Below are 22,526 nucleotides of genomic sequence, written 5' to 3' on the forward strand. Positions count from 1 at the left end.
AAACTACTGATAAAATGATTCTTTTTAATAGTAAACAAAAATCATTTATATAATAATTAAAGGATATAATATAAAGGAATTTCCTTTTAATAGAAAAGGAATTCCTCTTAGACAAATATTAAAAGGAAAATCCGCTTATAGTAAAAAGATTCCTTTTTATTTAAATAGACTGTTTTGTGAGTGTAATAATATTCATCAGAAGAACAAAAGAAATCTATTGTTAGCATCAGCCTTAAAATATAAATTCTTTACATCGAAAAAAATGCCTAGGACCCGTATACCAGGAATTGACTAGGTTTCCTAGTTACGAGAGGAGCCAACTATAGAATCCTAGTCAAAGTAATAAAATTCAAGCATAGTTAAAGTGACCAGGAAAATTAGTAGATGCAATCAGGAAAAAATAGTCAAATTGACTAGGATAATAATATTAGATTTACACTGTGTATCATAATTATTTGAAATTCTTAATCAAATTCTTATTATCCAATAAAAGAGAAAAAGTAAATATAATTAAAAAAAATAATTAATTATTTTATTAAACATATTTATATTTTACTTTGCATTTATATACCTTCCCAGGCGCGAAAGACCAGTGCTGACGATGGGTTGAAACTTGACTGAGTCTTGAACGCCCAGCGTGGGTAACCCAGAGTTGAAGCAGTCTTTATATCATTGTCACTCAATATTGGTTCAGCATGGGACACCAATGTTCGTCCCATGCTCGATTTAACACTCGGTCAATCTTCGTGAGTGGAGCTTCAACATCCAGTCTTTATTCAAGCTTGAATCAATCTTGATAGTTTATTTATTACCGTGTACACTTAACAATATTAGATATAAATACTTATAAATTATTTAATATTAAAATATTATTTCTGATAATTTTTAGTAATTTTTTATACTATTTAAAAATTATTATTATTAATTATTATTAAATAATATAATAAGTATTATTATTATTGTTATTAAGATATCAATTGGTAAATAAATATTAATATTTATTTAGTGTATAATATTTATATTAATTACATAAGATTCATATCAATAAAGTTAAATTATTATATATTATTTTTTTTCTTGCACAGAGTCAAATTATTATTTCAAAGTTCAAGAGTTTCGTTTATCTAAAAAATTTTCAGTGAAAAAAATGCTGATTAGGTAGTAATAAATATTTATGCCTATAGTAGTTTTACACTAGATTTAACTGTTTACTGAATATTATCAAAAATATATTTTTCGTCAAACGCGCGCGACTAAACACAAATAACCTTGAGACTTTACAGCGCGACGTTGCGATTTTCGTGCTCCCACCATCCCATCTACTCAATGCTTTCCCCTCATGACGTCACAGGCGGGGAGTGTATTGAGTAGATGGGATGGTGGGAGCACGACAATCGCAACGTCGCGCTGTTAGGGGTCTTTCCAGAATGAGCCAAAACGCAACGAAGACGCGACGCGTCTCCATTTGATTAGCATTGGGACGCGTCGCGTCTTCGTTGCGTTTTAGCTCATTCTGGAACGACCCTAAAGTCTCAAGGTTATTTGTGTTTAGTCGCGCGCGTTTGACGAAAAATATATTTTTGATAATATTCAGTAAACAGTTAATCCTAGTGTAAAACTACTAGGCATAAATATTTACTACTACCTAATGAACATTTTTTTCACTGAAAATTTTACAGATAAACGAAACTCTTGAACTTTGAAAATAATAATTTGACACTGTGCGAGAAAAAAAATAATATATAATTTAACTTATAAAATTATCAGAAGAAATATTTTAATATTAAATAATTTATAAATATTTATATTTAATATTGTACAGTGCACACGGCAATAAAGGAATTGAATATTGTAACAAGATTGACCGAGTCTTGAATCGAGCATGGGACGAACATTGGTGTCCCATACTGAGTGACGGCACTGGCATTGATATAGTAGATTAGGCGAGAAGCCTTCCAGCCTTCTGTGGCCGAGCGGTTTAAATGCGTGCATTGAGAACTTCCGGTATGCGTTAGGGGGGCGGGGTGCGTGAGTTTCGATCCCACATGCGAGCGAATATTTTTCATTCTTTGTTATAAGCGTTTATATAAAATAATAAAATTGTGTGTTGTGTTGTGAATAAAAAATGTGAACATGTTTATAAATAATGTTAAAAGTCTGTTAAAAATCAAGAAAAAAATGTAACGATTAACAGAAAAATTGTCTTTTTTTACTAAAATTATTTTTTTAAAATTACTATTCAAATGATATTTATTGTTAGTAATATATTCTTATTTATATGAAGATAATATAATTATTACAAATAATAACTTATTGTCATTAAATATATATGTATATATATATATACGCACATGAATTAAAATAATAACAATAATATTTATTATTATTATTAATAATTCATATATTCACATTATATTGAATAAACGTGAGAAACGAGTAAATTTGGGAACAGTGGAAGCCGACTTGTTTCAGTCCTGCGTTAGGCGTCCGCAGCATTGATTGAGCATTGATGTCCAATGCTGAATCAAGGCTCGCGCTGCAGTCTGGAATCGGTGTTACATTAAAGCTTCGATCATTCCTGCTCTCGCTGATTCACTCATGCTCAATCAATGTTGACCAATGCTCGGCCAATCTTTATAAAGCCTGAACTCGGCGTCACTTCGCGCCTGGGTTGGAATTAATTTAATCTTATGAAATAAATATTTGACGCAGGGGGGACGCGAACACCTGAACCTAACGAATACGCACTTTGAAACCCGGAACGATAACCACTACACTAAACACGACTTGGTATTTTAATTTTTTAATAGACACTAGATTTTCGAGTCAAAATACAATACTTAAGCAGATGATGTTTTATACATTTCAAGTACACAATTTTATACACTTGTCAAGAACTATTTATTTTTAATTATTTATGCCATTTAAATGAAAATAAATTTAAATACACAAATTATTGCAAAGGTAAATTTTCAAACCCACTGCGCGATTAAAATAGTAAAAATGTTGTCAAAAAATAGACGCGAGTAATGATAAAAAATCGTTTTACGAAATCACGACAAATGACGCGAAAGATATAGAGGTAAACACTGTCAGAACAGAAGCAGACGCGTGCGCATTATGAAAATAGGCAAAATTACTAAAGTCCTAGTCAATTTGACTAGGATTTGCAGGGTTGTTTTTGTCAGGCTTGAATTTGTTGAATCAACCTACCCAAGTGCGAAATGCCAAGACTGCAAAAACGGCCCATCATTGGTGCAATAATGTCTGCCGAGAATTGGCAGTAGTTACTGGGCCATTATTGGTGTTCAAAACGTCCCATTACTGGGCCAATGATGGCGCCGATGGTCAGAATTTCAAATTTTTTAAGACTTGGGCCAGCTCTCGACCCAATAATGGCACATTCATGGCAAAGTTGATCAATCTTTAATGGCAAAAGACAATTGCCAGTGATGTGCCGACCATTGTCCCAGTAATGGCTCATTATTGGCACTTTAATGGCAAGAAGTTTGTATCGTTCATGGCAAATTATAATTACCAGTATTGGGGAGTAGCTTGGCTCAATAACGGCACAATATTGGCAAAGTTGATCAATCTTTAATGGCAAAATTCAATTGCCAGTGATATCACGAAGATCGGCCCATTAATGGCACTTTAATGGCAAACATTTTGTATCATTGATGGCAAATTATAATTGCCAGTATTGGGGCGTAACTTGGCCCAATAACGGCACATTTACGGCAAAGTTGATCAATCTTTAATGGCAAAAGACAATTGTCAGTGATGTGACAAAGATCGCCCCATTAATGGCTCATTAGTGGCACTTTAATGGCAAAAATTTTGTATCTTTGAAGGCAAATTATAATTGCCAGTATTAAGGCGCAGCTTGGCTCAATAATGGCACATTCACGGCAAAGTTGATCAATCTTTAATGGTAAAAGACAATTGCCAGTGATGTGACGAAGATCGGCTCATTGATGGCACATTAGTGGCACTTTAATGGCAAACATTTTGTATATTTGATGGCAAATTATAATTGCCAGTATATGAGGGCGTAGCTTGGCCCAATAACGGCACGTTATTGTCAAAGTTGATCAATCTTTAATGGGAAAATTCAATTGCCAGTGATGTGACGAAGATCGGCCCATTAAAGGTACATGAATGGCATTTTAATTTGGTAAAATTTTTTATAAGAATTTAATTTTAAGAAACATTTAGTTATTCAATAAATTATTTATTTTGTATTTAAATAATTGAATAAGCTTGAAAAGGATTCAAGTTAAAATATTTGAAACTTTAAATTTTCTATATTTTTTACTGTCAATTTTAAAGAATTAATTTTTTTGAAAAAGTTTAATTAAGTACCTATTAATTTAAAAAAAAGTTATTAATGTTTTCAAATAATTTTACGATTAAAGAAATTCGTAAATAAATGTAACAGAAACCTTTTTTTGAGTGAAATTTTTCCTTTATTATCTAAAAATTAAAAAATTTTCAATTTATTCAATAGAGAAAACTTTAATAAATAAAAATATCAAACATATTTCTTGTTTTTAAAATAGTAAAAAATGTACTAATGATATAAGTAACTTTATTGGGTGTACTTCCGAATAAGGGGGACCTCTGATTTTAGTAAAACTTGGTATACCAACGTATTTTGATGCGCTGATTACGAAAATGATAATGAAAATTGGCGCAAATTTGATGTTCATGGTGAAAAGCATAAAAAACCATAAAATTGTGGTTTTCTTGCGTATAATTCGTAAAAAACGAAGGATATACTTCCGAACAGCGCATACTTACCTCCGATATTAATGAAAGTTGGTATACTTACGTAATTTTGTACCCTGATTACGAAAATCATAGTGAAAATTGGCGACTAGATCATCTTCATGGTAAAAACCATAAAAAACACCATAAAATTGTGGTTTTTTGCGTTTAACTCGTTGGATTGGATTAATCATAATTTTTTGTGTTTAAAAATATTTGTAAATTTTTCTCTGCTTTTATATTCTGAAAAATCCAAGGTGGATGCCTCCTTCCTCCTCGAAATAAAAGCAGAAAAAAATTTACAAATATTTTTAAACACAAAAAATTATGGAGGAGGAAGGAGTTATCCACCTTGGGTTTTTCAGAATTAAATAGAAAACAAAAAATATCACAATTATCTCTGCAATCAATTAAATTTTGATAAAAAAAAAATTTCCAACTGAAGGTAAATGATTCCTTCTTCCTCCATATAAAAGCAAAAAAAATTTACAAATATTTTTAAACACAAAAAAATATGATTAATCCAATCCAACGAATTATACGCAAAAAACCACAATTTTAAGGTTTTTTTTATAGTTTTCACCATGAACATCAAATTTGCGCCAATTTTCATTATCATTTTCGTAATCAACGCATCAAAATACGTTGGTATACCAATTTTTATTGAAATCGGAGGTCCCCCTTATTCGAAAGTAATCCACTTTATTTATGTAAAATTAGATATTGACAGTGATTCATTTTGGAAAAATTTATTAAAAAGGGGTTTACGAATTGTGACGTAATTTAGAGGGAGGGGGTTCCTTCAGATGTTACGCAGTGTGACAAAGGGGGGGAGGGGGTTAAAAATGGGCTAAAAACGTGTGACGTAATTTATGGACGAAGCCTTTTATCTATCCATAGATGTAGACCTTGTTTATGACACGTGTGTATAGAATAATTGAACGTAATCACTGCGCCTTTCCTTTTATTTACTTTTTTCTTCGTATATGTATACATGTATGTGGGTGATTCTACAAACGAAGGACGAAAATCAAGAAAATTTGGACACAACATTTTTTTCTCATTTAAGGTCTGAAAAGTATTTTAACTTCAAGTTAATGGTACTAATAAAGACATCCATAAGTGGCCAGACAAAATATTAAATTTTACAAAAGTTATGGTTATTTATAAACAATTTATCCAGAGAATTAAAATCGTGTCAAGAAAATTCACATTAACATAAAAATTAATGAATGGATTTTTATAAAATTGGTTACTCGGGGGTTTACGGGGTTGCTGATTAAGAATCAAATGTCAGTTTTTCAAAATTTAAAATGGCAGATCCAATATGGCGGACAAGTTTTGAAAAAACTGATCGTATTCGTCTAAAAATCGTTACCCGGGGGTTTTTGAGGTCGCTGATTAAGAATCTAATTAAATGAATTTTAAAAAAATTGTTCGATTTTTATTAAATTTGATTTTGTAAAATATATTTAAACGTCAAATAAGTTATTAACCTAGAGGAAAAGTTAGAACTAACAATTTACAAGTTACCACCATTTTCGCAACTTTTGAATCAGATAGTTCAAGATTATTTAAAATACGGAATACTTGATGCATACGGAAATTTCCGAGGACTGAAAAGAAATCGAGTACCAGAAAAAATCGAATACTAAATACTTTGAGTACACCTCTAGTTTTTAACGTTGAGTTTAATTTTGAATTTACTTTTTAATAACTTATTAATTTATTTTTATTTAATTTATTTAAGTAATTAATTAATTAATTATGATTATTAAAAATTATTTAAAATTTATTTATTTATTTTTATACATGTATGAACTATAAATATAGTAGTAGAACTAAAAAGCATAATTAAATTGTTTAAACAAATTGTAAAAACAATGGTTAATTTGAAAAAAGTTGACCTCGGATTGGTAATAAGCGAAACAGAAAATCACCGAGTAACGATTTTCAGACGAATATGTTAAGTTTCTCCAAAATCGTCGGCCATATTGGATCCGCCATTTTGAATTGAAAAATTTTAAAAACTGACATTAGGTTCTTAATCAGCAACCCCGAAAACCCCTAAGTAACGATTTTTACGAGGATCAATAAAAGTCATCGGTTTAATTAATTTTGGTTGTAATTTAATTAATAATTGTTTATAACAAATTACGGATGGTCTATTTGTTTCTATAAGCACAATTTCACAAATCATAAAATTGTAAAAGTAAGTTCAAGTGTCTAATAATAAAGAACTACTTTGATTTTAGTGGGCTAAACTTTATTCATATAAAAAAATACTTATTCCATTTGTTTGTTTATGTCAATATAATTATTTATGCGAAATGAAAATTGAAAATTCAGTTATAGCAATTTCTTGCAAATTTAATTAGGATTATTTTAAGACCAGAAAATCGAACAATAGTTGAAAATTGTTAGTTTTACGCTATTTTTAGTGATATAGTATATACATCCTATCTCAAAAGTGCACGGAGAAACTTTTAATACCAATAATTCTTAAAACTGGTGAGACATTTTAGTATGTTAGGTTAGATTCAAGGGAAAAACGACATAGGTTATAGAAATTGCTATTGAGACTATCAAAAACACTCATTCAGTATATATTTTACAGTTCTTCATAAGGAAACTAACGAAAATTAGTATGTTGTTTTAGAAAGAAAATAATAATTTTTGCAAAGTTGGGAAAGCCATGAATTAAAAAGAAACACAACAAATTAATTGTCTATAGATACTCATAGAGACGATAGTGATACTTGGATCTGATGGTAGATGGCATTAGTGAATGTCACTGTAACTGTAGGTAAATATATTTAACACGACGTAAGAACCTAACCTATATTATTAACGCACACACGCACACGCAAGTAAAGACACGACGATTGGTCACGGAAACCGAAAGATCGCACGATTCGTTAGAAGTACACAGCTGAATCGTCCTTATATATTAAACGAGTGGAAAAATATGTGCCTTCGAGAGAGAGCATTTTTTAAAATAACTTACTAATCAAATTATGTAAATAAGTAAAAGTCGTGAAAAAAATTATGTTATATTGAGGAACAGTTCTTGAATTTAATTTGGCATGAGGAGACATTCACGTTTATTAATAAAAGGTTTTTTTCTTTCATACACGTGTGAATTTCAACTTCGAAAACATTAGGGTTAGTTCGCGACGTCAGGTGATGGTCTCGGTGATGCTCGGGCGAAATCGGTTAAGTCCGCCCGCAGTCCTTCCAAAATTGGTATGCTACGTTAGAATGTCTGTTATATATTCTATCTATATGTGGAAAAAAGGTTAGAATTACCGTATTATTTCACAAACAAAAACTAGCATTTTATTCTTTTCTAAAGAAAAATAAGACTATTTCTAATGCAGATAGTAATTTTTGTACACCGAAGGTTGCTTAATATATAACGAACTTATCATATTTTCGTATTAATGTTGAAATTATTAGCACAACGCACGAAAAATCCTCACATTCTAACGTACTTTTAGAATAAACATAACCAAATATATTTAATATTATAAGAAAAAGTTTCTCCGTGTGCCAGACGAATGAGAACCAGACGAATGAGATTTTGGCATTTTTTGTTTAAAAAAAAACAGAAAAATAACATTAAATGAAAAAATCCTTCAGTACTATCTTATAGAGAATAATAATCTACAAAACATAAGTCTATAGAATAACCAAAAAATAAAATATTTTTTTAAAAAATGTATGCCAGACGAATGAGAATTTGTCTGGTCACAACACAATCTCCGTCACAAATTGAGAAATCTTGGTTAATAGATTAGAAGATTCAATAAAACCCGATTGGTATCACATTTAGTTTAGTTTGATTAACAACTACAACGAACAGTCACTTCATCAGAATGTTGATTTTTAATCATTTTTACATTTTTTGCACTGCCAGACGAATGATAAAAAATTCAGGGGACAAACTTCCCGAAGATATTTTATAAATAAGATATAGAGAAACGTCATAATTATTTTCATATTAGTAATCTACAACTACTATTCAAAATTACTAATTCAGTATGAAATTTCCGCAAAACATTTGAAAAGTGATATTTATTCTCAATGTGAACTGTCATTCTCCCAAAGGGACATGCCAGACGAATGAGAATTTAGCACTATAATGTGTATTTTTTGCAAAAAAATATTTTTTTTCATCGGTTTTTTTTCTGTGCCATAAAAGAAACCATTAAGATTTACAATTTCCATTAAAAGTAAAATTATTCTTTCCAAAATTAATATACAAAACATGCTTCAGACATCAAAATTCCCTCTTTTGTAGAATCACCCATGTATAGAAAATAAAAAAATTAGTCCTTGAGTGAAATATTTTTGCAAATATAATACCCCCCCTCCCCACTCCCAATTTCTTCCCAATTAAACGGATCTGCGATTTTATCATCTCTAAATGAATATTTCTTTCAAAACAAATTTATTCTTATTGCCTAAACGAAAAATTTCCTAAAAAATTAAAATTTCTTTTAATTGAGGTTTAGCATTAAAATTTTAATTTATCGAGACTAAATGAAATTTTTTTTTTCTAAATTACACAAAAGTTTCTAATTTTCGCAGACAATTTACACAATTTTGAACTTAAATTTTTAAACAAATTTCAAATGATGTACAAGTTTTAAACAATCAAATGAACATAAAATTTTGAGAAATTAAGTAGGTGCTAATGTCTGAGTGCCAGTTTCAGCTTCATAAGGATATAAAAGAATAAACAAAACAACTTGTTCTTTAAGTTTGAAAAATCACATGAAGAGCAACAACAATTCTATCAAATTCTGCGTCCACAATATTGCTACCGACTTTTCTGAGAAACTTTTCATGTTGGAAAATTTTTCCCAACACAAGTAGTAAGTAACACAAGTGACAATTTTTCAGACAAAATTAGACGTCTAACACAAAACTGACTTGAACTACTTGATCGCACTGGGAAAAAAAGCGGCACGAAGTGATTTTTTCAAACGTTCCCATCATCATCATTCAAAAACTAAAAAGACCACCTCAATCATCATTTCCCTGATAAATTTTCATCTACGAGGATGACCACGCAACAGGACACATAAATGATTCATCAATGTAACCGGCAAAGTTAGAGATCTGGCATCGCTGTTTTGTCTGACTTACATTCTCTTTGAGATGAAGTAAGACGCAAAGATCTTTCTCTACGTTCGGAGTCGATCCAAAACTATATAATCCAAATCCAAGATTCAACGTTCAAAAGAATACATTTCACTTCTTTTATATTTTCCATTAAAAAATATTAAAACACTAAAATAGTTTCCTTCTTTTTTTGAAAATATTCCAAAAACTTCACTCAATTTTTTAATGCTCCATTAAAATTTATCAAAGAGATCATTTTCAAATGGCGTCACGTGGCGGAAACGACGCCAACGTGCTACCGGAAACGAAGAAAATCACCTATAATGAAAGACCCGACTGACAACGCGCTCCGCGCCATACTGAGCATGCTGAAAACTGTTCGTTGGCTCACGAACACCGACTCCGAGGACATCGACTCCCTCCTCCGAACACTATAGAGACTTTTGATCCAGGTGCGTATTATGTCATGGGGTTTTCCTACGAAACGATAATCTAGCATAGTCAACAGAGAATAATTTTTAAAAATTTCAAATAAATCCTCAAAAAAAAAAAAATTACTAAAATAATTATTTTCTTTATAGATCGTGAAGACTGAATAAGAGAAATGAAGAAAAGAAATACAACATAGATCCTATTGAATAGAAAAAAAGTGGGATTTTCTCTATAAACATTCCCTTGCAAATCTAAATTTTAGTTTACAAAAACTTTATATCTGATTTAATTACAAAAATTTGTATTCTTCGAAATGTTGATTTTATAAATTTATAAATAAAATAATAGAGTCAATGCGCTAGTTGTCAGACACTTATGGATACGATCTTATATTATGCTTTTTTTTCTTGAAACAACAAATAGTTATTGTACTTTTAAGCACATTATCAATAAAAGAGTTTTTTCAGGATTAAAAATCATATAAATTTGTTACAAATACTTGAGTATAGTTGGACATCAGTCAGACATTTTGGATTTACAAAGTAAAAAAGATCATTTTTCAATTGCTTCCTGCTCGAAAATTAAATTAAAGTTTATTAGAAGTTAATAATATAATATTTAAATACTAGAAGTTTTAATATTTATTATGATTAATCATCAACAAAACTTTGTGCTACTTATTGCGATAATCGACAATGGCATTTACCCTTTACCCTTAAAAGAAACTTTTTTCATTGTAAAAAGAAAGGTATTAATTTAGTACCAATTTTGGGTACTAAATCGTCATTTGGTTCTATTTTAAAAGCATGTGACTGTTACAGAAATCAATGTTAATTTTTTCGACCACTTTTCTCTTAAAATATTAAATAAATTAAGCTAGTTTTTTGTGAATAACTCTAAAATATAATAAAGAAGAGCAGTGATGTGCAAAAGCTTTAATAATTCTAAAATTAATTATAAAAAAATACATTGAAATCGGAAAAGACGAGAAATTGATTAAAAGTGATTTTGAGAACTGATAATTTTAAAGTTATTTTTTAATAAATAATTTTAAAAATATTAAAACTTTTTCACATCACTGCCCTTCTTTATGATATTTTAGAGTTATTCACAAAAAACTAGCTTAATTTATTTAATATTTTAAGAGAAAAGTGGTCGAAAAATTAACATTGATTTCTGTAACAGTCACATGCTGTTAATACCGAAAATCAGCTCTAATTTAGAACCTTTTATTTACAGTGTAGTAATAAAGATGACAAATTTAAGATTTAACTAACTTTTGAAAACTTACTTTTGAGTTATATTTTTTTAAGTTTTTATCTGATTAATTACGGCACCAATTAACTTATTAATAAACTCAGCGGAGAAACAAATTTATTATTAATAATAATTAAAGTTATTATAAAAATTAGTTAAAAATGATCTCAAATATGCTATGAGCAGTTTTTCCAGGGTTTTTGGAGAGGAAAGAATTCTGTAAGTAAGGGTCAAGCAGTATTTAATAAGGTTCTAGGAACGCCTGCTTTTCCCCTTTTACCATCTAAATTTGTCGCTAACCAGGGGTTTGCAGGAGGTAATCAGAGTTAACTTGCAATGCAAATAAACTCTGCTTTCATCCTATTACATCCTTACAAACCCTCAGTTTTAAGGAGGTAAGCAGGTCTAAAAGTTCGACTCGGGATATAATATTGTAATATATTGTAAGGATGTAATAGGATGAAAGCAGAGTTTATTTGCATTGCAAGTTAACTCTGATTACCTCCTGCAAACCCCTGGTTAGCGACAAATTTAGATGGTAAAAGGGGGAAAGCAGGTGTTCCTAGAACCTTATTAAATACTGCTTGACCCTTACTTACAGAATTCTTTCCTCTCCAAAAACCCTGGAAAAACTGCTCATAGCATATTTGAGATCATTTTTAACTAATTTTTATAATAACTTTAATTATTAATAAATGGCATTATTATTTAATGATTTTTACTTTTTTTTTAATTTAATCGTGACCAATAGCGAATTCATAAATAATGTTAGTATATATGTGGGGATTAATACATATCCATTTATATATAAAAAAAATTTTTAATTTAATATTTGTTAATTAAATTATTTAACGGTGTATATAATCATTAAATTGCATACTTATACCTATACAATACAGAAAAATCGGAATAAACGCAAACCTACGAAATAAATAAAATCTAACGCACGCGAGACTTGAACCTACGACCTACGAACTACGGACTACGAAACTAACGCCCTAACCACTATGCTACGGAACCTAATTGAACACAGACGCTCTATTTTCAGTGACTTGTTGAGTGACTCAATAAAGCATTAATTGACACTAATACACTACAGCAAATAAATAAATTGTTTAATAATAATAACCTTTAAACATTCATAAATTAATATTTTTATTATTTAAAAAAATGGCAAAACATTTCAGTTAAAAATAATATTTATAAATTAATAATAAAAAAGTACATGTTTCGGTAACCTATTCGCAGTTTGAAGTTAAATGTTGTTTACATTTTGGTTTCTTAATCTTTTTTTAATTTTTCTTTTCAAATATTTTCAATTTTAAAATTAATGTATTGAAAATCTTCGAATTGTTGCAAAGAATTTTATCAAAAAATTTGATAATAATAGAATATTCCTTCAAAGAATTTCTTTATTTAGAAAAATAACTAAATTCTCGCAAAGAATTTTATTAATATTTTTAAAAATCCTAATTAAATTTTTTTGAAAAATTTCTTTGAATTTTTTTTAAACTAATGGAGTTTCTTTAATAATTTTAATTGAAAATTTCGAAAGCAATTGAATTTTATGAAGAAGAATTTTATTAAAATTGTATTGAAAATAAGTGATTTCTTGCGAAGAATTTATTAAAATTTTAAGAAATAATTAAATTGTTTATGAAGAATTTTATAGAAATATTTAAAAATCATGAAATTTTTTCGAAAAATTCAATTAAAGTTGTTTCGAAAATAATTGAATTTCTTTAAAGAATTTTATTAAAATTAAGTATATATTCAAAATAATTGAATTCATCATAAGAATTTTAATTACTTTTCGAAAATAATAGAATTATTTCAATTCTTTTGACGAATATATTCAAAAATTGTATTGAGCTAGTAATTTAATTCTTATATAGAATTTTTTTTTAATATTTTGAGAATAATTAAATTGTTTTTCAAAAATTTTAAATTCTTGTTGAAACTAAATTTTATGGGAATTTTTGAAAATAATTAAATTCTTTCGTTTAATTTTATTTTAATTGGGTTAATAATTATTTAATTCTTGCAAAGAGTTTTAGTATTTATAAAAATAGTTGAATTATTTCGAAGAATTTATTAAAGTTTAAGAAAATAATTGCAATTTATGAAAATATTTTAAAATATTTGAATTCATCTAAGGAATTCAATTAAAATTGTTTTGAAAATAATTGAATTCCTGCAAAGAATTTTACTACATATTTATAAAATTAATTGAATTCTTCGGAAGAATTTTACTATTTATAAAAATAATTGAATTTTTTCGAAGGATTTATTAAAATTTTAGAAAATAATTGAATTCTTTCGTGAAATTTTCAAAATAAAAAATTTTGTAATTTGCAAAACAATAGTAAGTTGAATATCTTGTACCGCGCGTAACATTTCCTATTGCGTAAGAATGTGGTAGAAGCAATACAGGGTTTAAGGTTCAATTAGGACTTAAAAAGGAGTTGTCAGAGTTAAATAGAACTTACGCAGGAGGAAAAAAACACTAAGGGTTTGTTAGGTGCAGGTTAGGGTTAAATTATACTTACCAGGAGGTAAGCAGGTCTAAAAGTTCGACTCGGGTATTCTAAAAATATCTTACGAGAATATATTCTTAACCTATCTATTAAGCCGTTCTTCTTATATTAAAAATATTATATTCTTGAATTTATAAGCACATAATATTTTTGGGTTTCTGCAAATAATACTTTTCATTTATAATCTAATAAATAATAAATTTTCAATTAAATAGACATAATTTTAGAATGATAATTTATGACAATAATATGAAATTTGATAAAACTATTTGATATAATCAAAGGGACGCATGATTATTCCCCAAATGTCATTTTTACGAAATGTCATTTTACCGAACTGCACTTTTGCGAATAGTCATTTTTGCGAAAAGCCATTTTTGCGAAATGTCATTTTTACGAATAGTCATTTTTGCGAAAAGCCATTTTTGCGAATAGTAATTTTTGCGAAAAGTCATTTTTACGAATTGTCGTTTTTGCGAATTGTCATTTTTGCGAAATTTCATTTTTGAGAAATGTCATTTATGCGAATTGTCACTTATATGTCACTAATACAATAGTAAACTTGTAGGTATATATAGATTCACTATTGTATTTTTCGCAAAAATGACAATTCGCAAAAATGACTTTTCGGAAAAGTGACAATTCGTAAAAATGGCGATTCGCAAAAGTGACAATTCGCATAAATGACATTTCTCAAAAATGAAATTTCGCAAAAATGACAATTCGCAAAAACGACAATTCGTAAAAATTACTTTTCGCAAAAATGGCTATTCGCAAAAATGACATTTCGTAAAAATGTCGATTCGCAAAAGTGACAATTCGTAAAAATTGCGATTCGCAAAAATGTCAATTCGCAAAAGTGACAATTCGTAAAAATGGGTTTCGCAAAAATGACAATTCGCAAAAATGAAAATTCGTAAAAATGACTTTTCGCAAAAATTACTATTCGCAAAAATGGCTTTTCGCAAAAATGACTATTCGTAAAAATGACATTTCGCAAAAATGGCTTTTCGCAAAAATGATTATTCGCAAAAGTGCAGTTCGGTAAAATGACATTTCGTAAAAATGACATTTGGGGAATAATCATGCGTCCCATAATCAAAATATTTATTTTTTTAAATAAATTTTTCGAAACAAAATTTTGGATAAAATTGTCTAATAACAATATTTTTTATTATAATAAAATTTGGTCGGTCAAAATTATATTAATAATAATAAGAAAAATAGATTTAACAACTTATTCATGTTTCAAGTCATTATTATTTAGCCTGGATTCATTTTTAGGGTTTTCATTCATTTAACGTCTTACAAATGAGGACAAAAGTGTCTCAAACATAGACACCTGTTTTTGCAGTGTAAAGTCTTATAGCGAGACTTTGTTATAAAGCTGAGTCTAGAATGAGAGAAAATGTTCATAGCTATAGGTATACCACAGCATGCTTTAGTATACCTATAGCTATGAACATAAATGCGCACCTTCTCTCAATGTAGACTCACCTTAAGGGCATGTCCAAGTTGTGAAATGTAAACAAACCAAAAGGTAAACAAACCAAGCACTAAAATCGCACTTTTGTAATAGCCATTTCTCCCACAAAAATTAATATTTTTTCACATTCTTTACAAAAATGGAAAATTAGAGTTTCAAAGTGTCCAAAAAAATCATTTTTGGCTATGAGCAATAAAAGGCAATTAGTAAAATAACTAATTAAAATTACCTGTAAAATAGCATTTTTGACGCGTCGCGAAAAATAAACTGTTTGATTATATCAACCGCACGGATGATGAAGAAGTTCCATGTCAGCGATTGGACCTTCAACATGTGGAAGGGTAAATTTTTCCCTTTCCTCCTTGAGATTACAAGAGAAAGGGTAAAAACTTCTTCATCGTCCGTGCGGTTGATATAGTCAAACAGTTTAATTTTTCGCGACGGGAACTCTGTTGCTCTCTGCGCGTGCGCAGACCATACTAAGAATGCATTGACAGCACCATGCAGAAGTGCACATTTTGTTTTGAATGAAACTTAGTTATTTTCTCATTTTTTTAGCTATGCTAGGTATAGTTACCAAATTCAATACTTTAGTTTACCATTTCCATAAAGAAAATGTGAATTTATGTTTATTTATGCATACGAGATGGTCGAAAAAATGCTTTACTATAGACCGAATAGAGAAGCATTTTTTCGACCATCTCATTTGCATAAATAAATATAAATTCATATTTTCATTATGGAAATGGTAAACTAAAGTATTGAGTTTGGTAACTATACCTAGCATAGCTGAAAGCATGAGAAAACAACAAAGTTATAGTCGAAAACAAAATGTGCATTTTCGCATGGTGATATCATTGCTACCTTGGTACAGCCTGCGCACGCGCAGAGAGAAAAAGAGTTTACGTCGCGAAAAATTAAAGTGTTTGACTACATCAACCGCACGGACGATGAAGAAGTTTTTACCCTTTCTCTTGTAATTTCAAGGAGGAAAGGGAAAAATTTCCCTTTCCACATGTTGAAGGTCCAATCGCTGACATGAGACTTGTTCATCGTCAGTGCGGTTGATATACTCAAGCAGTTTATTTTTCGCGACGTGTCAAAAATGCTATTTTACAGGTAATTTTAATTAGTTATTTTACTAATTGCCTTTTATTGCTCATAGCCAAAAATGATTTTTTTGGACACTTTGAAACTTCAATTCTCCATTTTTGTAAAGAATGTGAAAAAATATTAATTTTTGTGAGAGAAATGGCTAATACAAAAGTGCGATTATAGTGCTTGGTTTGTTTACATTTTGGTTTGTTTACATTTTACACCTTGGACATGCCCTTAAGAAGTTCTTAAGTCTTAAGACAACATAACAACCGTTGCCGTGGCAACCGTTGCTATGTTAATGCACCGAAAAAACGTTAATCTAAATTTAAGAATATCTTCTTGGCTCCTATTTAAGTATATTGTATACTTAAATTAAGTATTATACTATTCTTAAAATGAGAATATATTCTTATTTTAAGAAAATATATTTTCATTTTAAGAATAGTATAATACTTAATTTAAGTATACAATATACTTTAATAGGAGCCAAGAAGATATTCTTAAATTTAGATTAACGTTTTTCGGTGTACTGTAATTAACTATCGAGAAAATACCAATAATTTTCGACACGGAAAAAAAAAGTTCCCAGATATTTCAGGAATTATTTCCTAACTCTTGGATACGTGGTAACAGCTCTGAACTAGCGACGAACATTCAATGGTAATCAATGAATGTTTGAAAGAAATTCGGGAACTGTATTAGAAAAAGCTATAAATAGTCCATTAGTCTCTTTTTCATTACTTTCTCATGTAAACTTCATGGCACTGGCCGCAACTGTTTCTGAAATTTTCGGGAACTCGTCAAGGAATCTTGGTGCGCAGAAACTGTGCGCACTAGTCTTAACAAGTCTCACCGTCAGTACACGGAAAAAATTTCGGTCCACCGGTTGCGCTGCCTATAGTACACCTGTTGTACTAACGTTCAGATGTAAATGATATCCCGGATTTCATGCGTCATATGCGCCGAAAACAGGGACGTATATTGTCCCCAATGTTGAAGACAACACTTGAACGTTAACAGAGACAAATGCAGTGAATCAAGAAAATAACTACAATTTAGAATCTCAGTTATTGAATTTTGTGAAGAAATTCTTTTAAGGATTTAAAATAACCGTGTATATTAATTTTATAATTGATTAATTAATATTATAAATTCAAATTATTATTTAAATTAATCCCAAAAAATATGCTGAAAATGTGTATGAAGATGCTTTTAACATCTTAAATTAAGATATTTTAAATGACTAAAAAGTGACTACCATAACATCTTAGAAATGACTACCAAAACATCTTAATTAAGATACTTCTTTTTGCAGTGTATATAATTTTATTTAAATTATTGTTATTAAAATTGTAAATTATTTCTGAAAAATTTTTTAAATTTAAAAAAAAATTATTTTGTTAAATAAGAATTAGTATAAAAATAAAATTTTTGAAATGTTTAAAAAATAAGGTTAAAATAAAACAAAGTAGTTGTTTAAAAAAATAGTAAAAATATTTTTTTTTGTCTACATATGTTTTAAATGCCTACACTGTAATTATTAGCTTTATAAGATAATAATAATGCCATTTTTTCAACAAAATCATATACGCGACAGCGCATGTACAATATAGTCCCAGATTTGGAGACAAATGTTAGACTCCATTTAAAGTTCAACGCTTGCGCAGCATTAACACGACTGACGCACCAAAACAGGGACGAAATATGTCTCGGTTTAAGGGATAAAATTTCCCTATTGAAAATCCCCATATGGGAAACCACATGGGATCCTATGTCAAAAACCATGTAAAACCCTACTTCCATGAAGGAAACCACGTGGTTTACCGCATGTGGTTTTCCATGTCAAACCATATGGGAAATTGAGACAGGATTTTAGTTAGGAATAGACATGGGGAATTTGAACAGTTCATCTATGCATAAAACCATATCAAATCCCACATGTTTTTCCCAGTCAAATCCTAAACCGAATCCCATGTGAAAAACAGTATCATTTATTTATAATTATTCTCCCAAGTCAATCCCCAAGTGAAAAACAGTATCATTTATTTATAATGATTTTCCCATGTCAAATGCTAAACCAAATCCCATGTGAAAAACATTATCCGCCTTATTGAATATCCCTACATGGGAATCCACTTGGAATTTTACAAGGGATTTCACATAGGATTTTATATGGGAATTGACATAGGATTTCATGCAAGATTTCACCTAGGATTTAATGAGATATCACATAGTATTTTATTAAAGATCCAATGAAGAAATTTTCAAAGGATTAAAAATTATTTAATAAAAAATTAAATAATAAATAGTATTAGTGTTACAAGTCATCAAAAAAGTAAAAAAACGATCATTTGAAACACGTCCTCTCTGCTACAGGTTCTCAGCTTTTATATACTTCCAGAATCGTCTCAACAGCGAGAGAAGTCACTTTCACTTTTTTTTTTTTTTTTTTTTTTCACCTTTCGCACGTGTCAAGGAGGGGAAGTGGGAGGGGGGAAGCAGAATCCATTTTTTCTTGCATTCGCCTAACTTTTCGATTTTCTTGAACAGTTCCCGACTTTTTCAAGAACAGTTTGCTGAGAAGTGGTGAAATAGTTATAATTTGTAAAGAAATAGTAAATTACATATTTAAACGAGGCAACCTTTAGTTATCTGTGTACTACCCGCCGTATCCAAGAGTTAAGAACGAAGTTCCCGAATAATCCTCGAACTTTTTTTTCCGTGCAGGAATATTTCCATTAAAACTGAAACTTCCCGTGCAGAAAAATGGTGAGGGGCCCCGGCGGGGCCCTCGTGGATTGCCCTCTTGCCATGTGGAATCCGTAATGTCAATCCACGCGGAGCACTTGAAGGCGTGACATGCTTTCCCTCATGGGTGCCCTCGAGGAAAATCCTCATGGATTCCATATGGATTTTCCACGCGGTGCCCTCGTGGATTTCATAAAATGCCCTCAACTTTATTTTCAATTAAATTAATAAATTAATTATTTATTAATAACAAATTAGTCCAATTATTGATAAATAACATTCTTATTTAACAATTTTTACTTTTTGCTTCCTCGTGAGAAAGCTTTGTAGTCGTTTAATTAACAAAATATTTAAAAATCCTTTTAACAAATTTTCTTCTATATAGGACTATGTTATATAAGACCCTGAACAATTTTATTGTCCGGATGTATGTATGGATGTGTGTATGTGTGTGTGTGGATCCCGATTTTTGTGAACACGATAACTCGAAGAGGTTTTAACGAATTTGGCTAAAATTTACCAGGTATATTTATCATAAAAATATCTCGAAATGGATTGATAGACTTTAAAAAATTCTCAAAAAAAAATTTTTTTTTGACTTTTTTTAAAAAAATTTTTTTTTCAAAAAAATTTTTTTAAGTTGTTTATTGAAGTTAATACATAATTAAATCTTATTCTTTGCATCAAGACGAATCGATTGGTATATAAGAAGTATAAATTATATGAGAATTTATAGATTTAATCACAATTAAAGCTGAAAAATTCGCATTTTTATCAAAAAATGAGTTCTTTCTGCAAAATTATGTTGCTGTATAAGAAAATCTTACTCATTTATTTCTAAAATCTTATTCTTTACACCAAGACGGATCGATTGGTATATATAAAGTATATATTTTACTTAAATTTATAGAATTAAAACCAATTATAGACAAAAAATTTGCACTTTTAATAAAAATTCATTTTTTCTTAAAAATTATGTTGCTGTACAATAGAATGTTATTATTTATTGAAAAATAAATCAAAAATCTTATTCTTTGCATCAAGACGAATCGATTGATGTATATAAAGTATATATTCTATTGAAAATTATAGAATTAATTACAATTAAAGTTGAAAAATTCACTTTTTGACTAAAAATTTTTTTGTTTATTTAGATTCATATTACTGTATAAGAAAATTTTGTTTTTTCTCTTAAGACGAATGAACTTTATTTTCTAAATGTTAAATTGTATGAAAAATGATTTAAAAATGAAATATATTTATCGTGAATGCTTCACGGAAAATAATTTCTTGTGAAAATTACAAGATTTCCTGTGCCATCTATGAACGGCGGTTGTACACGGAGAGAAAAAAAAGAGAGCCGTTTGATTTGGCAAGAGAGCGCTGTTTTCCCTTTATAAAGCGCAGCAGTAGCGCCGCAAACGTCGAACGGTTATACTTTTTGAGGAGTATCGGTTCTCTTCTCCACACAAATAGAGCCGCTTACTTTCCAAAAAGTGTACCCGCTTTTCCCAAAAAGGAGAACCGTTCTCCCCTTGAGAGTAAGCAGCGTGCTTAACCTCAAGTTGAACGGCTGTTTCGTATTTAACGCAACCGCTCTACCGACAGGTAGAGCCGCTTACTTTTTTTCTCTCCGTGTAGTATCCACAAACGGCTGAGTTTGGGAAATACACAAACCAGAATGAGTCTTGTCACAAACTTCAGTTTATGATTCAACAGCTTAAACAGTCACGCAGCAGACGACAAGCAGACGTTCACTTGAATTTTCTTGCGCATGCGTGGATTTCTTGGTGTTATAACAGATTGGTTTGTGGTACACACAAACCAGCTTGTTGGAAACACAAAACTTGCCTGCATAAAGCACAACTTAACCTATTTGTATATTTTACGAAAAAGTTTGTGTTTTCTATAAGGAATTTTTTTCCGTGTTCCTTCACGGGGAAGCAAATTTTTTTTGCTGATCGTAAAGAGGAAGCAAAATGTTCATGTAATGAATATCTGGATTTACAACTTTTTTAATTAAATCGTGACCAAAAAAAAAAAAAATTTTGACTCACGCGGGGAATTGAGCCTACGACCTACTAACTACCAGACAACACTCTTACCACTATGCTACGGAACCTTTTTTTTTTTTTTTTTGATTTATTTTTATAACATCCATAAAATTGGTACAACGTAACGCAATAAACAATTAAAAAAAAGAGCGTCGTAATCACATGTTTTTACATGTCTTGGTTATTAAACAAGTATTTTTTTCCTATCGAACAGACAAAATTTGCCGTAGATTCGTCGATAATTCGTTTTCGTCCTAATATAAAATTCTATTAACAATGTTTCTTTATTTTTTAGACACAATAAATTGATACATTTTTTGTATTATTTTGTTTCTTCAGTGAAAAAAAGATATCGCATGAGCGAATTTGTAAAAAACTGAAAAATATAATGCTACGGAACCTACTTGAAAATTATTGTCTTATTGTACGTGACTTGATGATTTGCTTTTGATGATTCAATAAATTATTTATTGACACTAATACACCATGACAAATAATTAAATAGTTTAATAATAATAATAACAATATTACAGTAGAATCCCGCTAATCCGACCTTCGCTTATCCGAGCTTCCGGGTTATCCGAGGCACCTATTGCGTTCTGACCAATCCGCATTATCCGAGGTGCAGCTCGGATAATACGGAAAGTGCCGTGGCTTATGAACACATAAACTTGTTATAACACGATTTGTGTGCTCTACACGGAGAGAAAAAAAAGTACACGGAAAAAAAAAGTTCACGAATCTCTCGTAAACTACACGGAGAAAAATGGTGCTGAGTTTCTAGTAAAAGTTCCTATGGAATAGTAATAATTCTACTTTTATATTAAAAATTACTATTCATAGTAAAATGTACTTCGCATGAAGTAAAAATTACTATTTTTGGTAGTAAAAATTACTAATAGTAATTATTACAGTAGTCACGTTTAAAAATTGCTTTAAGAATTTTAATTTTTACATCGTCATTGTAAATTTTATTAAATTTTGTATTACTTTTTACATTCGATATGTTGTAAA

At 29.6% G+C, this 22,526-nt stretch overlaps 1 protein-coding gene across 7 annotated transcripts in view; it reads right to left on the reverse strand.

Moving 5' to 3' along the window:
• Positions 1-22,526, reverse strand: part of LOC122510570 (disintegrin and metalloproteinase domain-containing protein 10) — a 1,090,443-nt gene that overhangs the window by 1,039,756 nt on the left and 28,161 nt on the right. For 2 of the 7 annotated variants that reach the window (XM_043625328.1, XM_043625331.1), the window contains exon 1: positions 9,925-10,291. The exons of 1 other annotated variant lie outside the window; for it this stretch is intronic. The gene's annotated coding sequence lies outside the window, so the exon portion shown is untranslated. Of the gene's footprint in view, positions 1-9,924; positions 10,292-22,526 lie in introns of those variants that run through there. 4 more of the 7 variants (XM_043625329.1, XM_043625332.1, XM_043625326.1 and 1 more) reach the window with 2 other exon arrangements.

This window comes from Leptopilina heterotoma, unplaced genomic scaffold (assembly GCF_015476425.1).
Source record: "Leptopilina heterotoma isolate Lh14 unplaced genomic scaffold, ASM1547642v1 Lhet_70, whole genome shotgun sequence".
NCBI classification, from domain to species: Eukaryota; Metazoa; Arthropoda; class Insecta; order Hymenoptera; family Figitidae; genus Leptopilina; species Leptopilina heterotoma.